Below are 3,350 nucleotides of genomic sequence, written 5' to 3' on the forward strand. Positions count from 1 at the left end.
CATAGGTAGAAACTCTAAGAGGGACAATTCATAAGAAGTTTCAAAAGTTTAATCCAATTAAAATGAGATTACTTCCTAATTAAGGGAAGAGTGGTATACCGGATCATATTACAGACAAAACAGCGTCTCAGAGTTCTTAATTGTATTAGCTTGGAATAGAAAGTACCCAGAGTTTAGCAGTAGATATTTAGAGAAGTCAAGACAGGGATAGGAAGATGGAAATCATTCATATTGTTTGTACAAACATTGACCTGATAGATTGACTTGGTTATCTTGGCATAGGAATCTTTTGGCAGCAAACACTCTAATGGATTTTAGTTATCCATCACATGTCCAATGGTTTATGGCAGATAATAGAAGTTTTAAAACCAAAAGAAGCTGCCAAGCAAGGGTATTGAAGAAAGGAGCCTCTGTCAGGGAGGGATTCTGATTTCCTAGGTAAAGTCTGATGTTTCTGCCGTTATTTTGTATCATTTAGTATCTGCTTGCTGTTGTGTGTAAGCTTAAGAGCTACTCAAGCAAAAACAAATCATAAGAATAATTATGTTTTTAATGCCCTTAATATTTAATTTTAGGGGTAGACATTCTGAAGCCCAGACATATGTAAAATTAAAGAAAAAGCAGGAGTAAAATTTAAAAGGGAGAGAGAAATTTTTAACATCATAGTGACTGAAGAATTAGGTTATGCCTTAACAATAGCACCTTAAAGGAGAGGCAGGACATCTTACCTGGTCATGGCTGGGGAGAGGCATCTGTTACCTTCCCCTTCTTGTTTCGAAAATGTCTGTGTGAAGTGTCTAGGTATCCAGCTACAGCTACCTCCTATTTGAGAACCAGGGAGAAATTAGTTTTCTATTTTGCTTTAACAAAATTGATTAGTTCAGTTAATCATTAGTCATGCCAATTGAAATGATAAAGGTCTAGAGAGTAATGAGGGAAATTTTCAGTGAGGGAACTGGAGATAATTTATTCTCTTGCCTCCTTAAAACTGGCTTGCCCAATGTTATTGGGGGTCAGTGTCTGGACCAGATATTCCAGGTTCTTGCTTTTTTTATTCCAGGAAGTAAAATACAGGTGAATACACATTGCATTGAGTATCTTGGTTAAGGTGACCATGTGGTATAAACCAACTATGGCAACATCCATAAAACTTCTTAGTCCTATGGAGCCCCCTGCTTATCATTATATCTTTTTTTAGACTAAGGAGGCAGCACCAAGTCTCTCTTTGTTTTAGTTTACTTTCCCTACATAAGGGAAGCAACAGCAGGTTTCCAAGATATTTTGGATTAGGATGAATTTTTGTATGATAATTTTTGTCCTAAGAATGAAAAATAGCAAATGAAGACAAAACCATAAACAACATGGAAAGCAGCACTTAAAAACAACATATGTTTGATGATAAAGGCTTATAGATTCACCTGCCTCTAGAGGCATTGCAGGAATGACTACTGTGTCACATGTGCATCAGGAGGTGGCAGAGAGAAGAGAGGCCATGTCTATGCTCAGTGTTCTGACCTGTGACCATCTGAATGATTAGTACCCTAACATTCCCTGAAAAAAGTGAGCCTGAGACAGCCACCAGTCTGGTGCCAGGGGTCCAGGACAGTGAGCTAGCCTAAGACAACCAGCTGTCTAGCACCATGAAGGCTGGGACAGACTCCCAGTGTAGTGAGCAAGCCAGAGACTAGAATAATCCCATCTGGAACCTTAGCCCGTGGGTGGAAGTGAGCCTGAGACAGATGACCTTCACAAGGGGTTTCTATAGCAGGCCTAGTTGAGGAGTGAACTGGAGATGACTACTAGACTGGAGCTATGTGGCCTGAACAGGAATCTAGCCTGAGATGGTCACCAGTCTGACACATGCAGGCCTAAGGGACAGATGCCCAAGATGGCCCTTGCTCAATGCCATAATGCACAAGGGCCGTAACACTCCAGAGACACTCCAGACACTCAGAGACCCTGGGCACCACTTAGAGGAGTAAGTAAGAGGTGGAGAAATGGAAAAGAAAAAGAAGTAAAAGGATGTGGGCACAATGAAGAGAGGCAGAACTGGAGACTCGAGGGTAGTAAGGAACAGCCTGATATGAGCAGCCAGTGATGCCATCTGGGACCATGGTGGGGTCCTGGCCTGTGCTGCCAGCAGGGGCCTCATCTGGGTCCATAGCCCTGCAGCAGCAGGGGCCTGTTACCACTAAAGGCCAGGCAGATGTCCCTGATATATATTACCACTGGGGGACATTTTGATATCTTGGGGATGTGTAGAACAAGCTCTACCCTTGCCTGGACATTATGGGAGAGCTGGCCCTGACGGCATGACAGTAGGAGAGCTGACCCTGCCCTTGGTCAGCTTCAGAGCTCAGGAGAGCAGCCCCCAGGAGTTGCAGGTGAGCCAATCCCCAGGACATAAGCATCTGAGAGCTGACCCAACCACTTATCTGGGGTGCAGTGAAATGGACCAGGGCGAGATGCCCCACCTCTTCTTATCCCTTATCACCTACAACAAACAGGAAAGCTGTCCCTGAGGTCATCAGAGAGAGAGAGAGAGAGCTAGCTCTGACCATCTCCTATTGCAGCACTCAGGAGATAGGCCTTGCATTTTGCCTGGGCAACATAGAAGAGCTGACCCTGCATATAGGGGATGCAGGTGAGCCAGCCCCAAGGGCAGGAGCGTGAGAGAGCTTGCTCTCCCTCTGGTCTGCTGTGCAGTGGTTTTAGTGAGGGAAATACCACATACACACACCTTTCACCTCAACACCTGTGAGTTGAGGTGTGTGAGAGGGAGAGAGTTCACCCTGATAGGATCATGAGAGCAGAAGAGCAAGCCCTGCATCTCACCTGGGCAGCACAGTATAGCTGACCCTGGTGGCAGGGGCAATGGGATCCATCCCCACAAGTTGTCTTGCCATGAGGCAGCATGGACAAGGAGTTGTCCTCCCTGACCCTTGTCCCTTGCCACCTATGTCAGGCCCGGAAGCTGGCCTTGGGATCATGAGAACAGGAGAGCTGTCCCTGCCCCTCACCTGCTGTAGCACTCAGGAAACAGGCTCTGAACCTCGCCTGGGCAGTACAGTAGAGCTGGCCCTGGATGTGGGGGTTGCAGCTGAGCCAGTCCTAAGGGAGTAAGAGCAGGAGAGCTGTCCCTGTCCCTTCTCTGCTGTACAGTGGTATGGATGAGGAAGATATGCCCTCCTCCCTTCCCTCATCCTCATCACCTATGGCAGCTAGCCCCTGGGGTCATGAGATTGGGGAACTTGCCCTGTATCTCACTGCCTGCAACACTCAGGAGACCAGGCCCTGAGCCTCATGAGGGCAGCAGAATAGAACCTGCCCTTGTAGCTCAGGTTGCTGGT

General features: G+C 46.5%; 1 non-coding gene across 1 annotated transcript; it reads left to right on the plus strand.

The window, feature by feature from the left end:
- Positions 1–1,417: 1,417 nt before the first annotated feature.
- On the plus strand, positions 1,418–1,549 carry LOC116094570. Its single transcript, XR_004120205.1, has one exon. It is a non-coding gene; the product is annotated as a small nucleolar RNA SNORA17 (small nucleolar RNA).
- Positions 1,550–3,350: the final 1,801 nt, after the last annotated feature.

Source organism: Mastomys coucha, unplaced genomic scaffold (genome assembly GCF_008632895.1).
Source record: "Mastomys coucha isolate ucsf_1 unplaced genomic scaffold, UCSF_Mcou_1 pScaffold16, whole genome shotgun sequence".
Classification (NCBI taxonomy): Eukaryota; Metazoa; Chordata; class Mammalia; order Rodentia; family Muridae; genus Mastomys; species Mastomys coucha.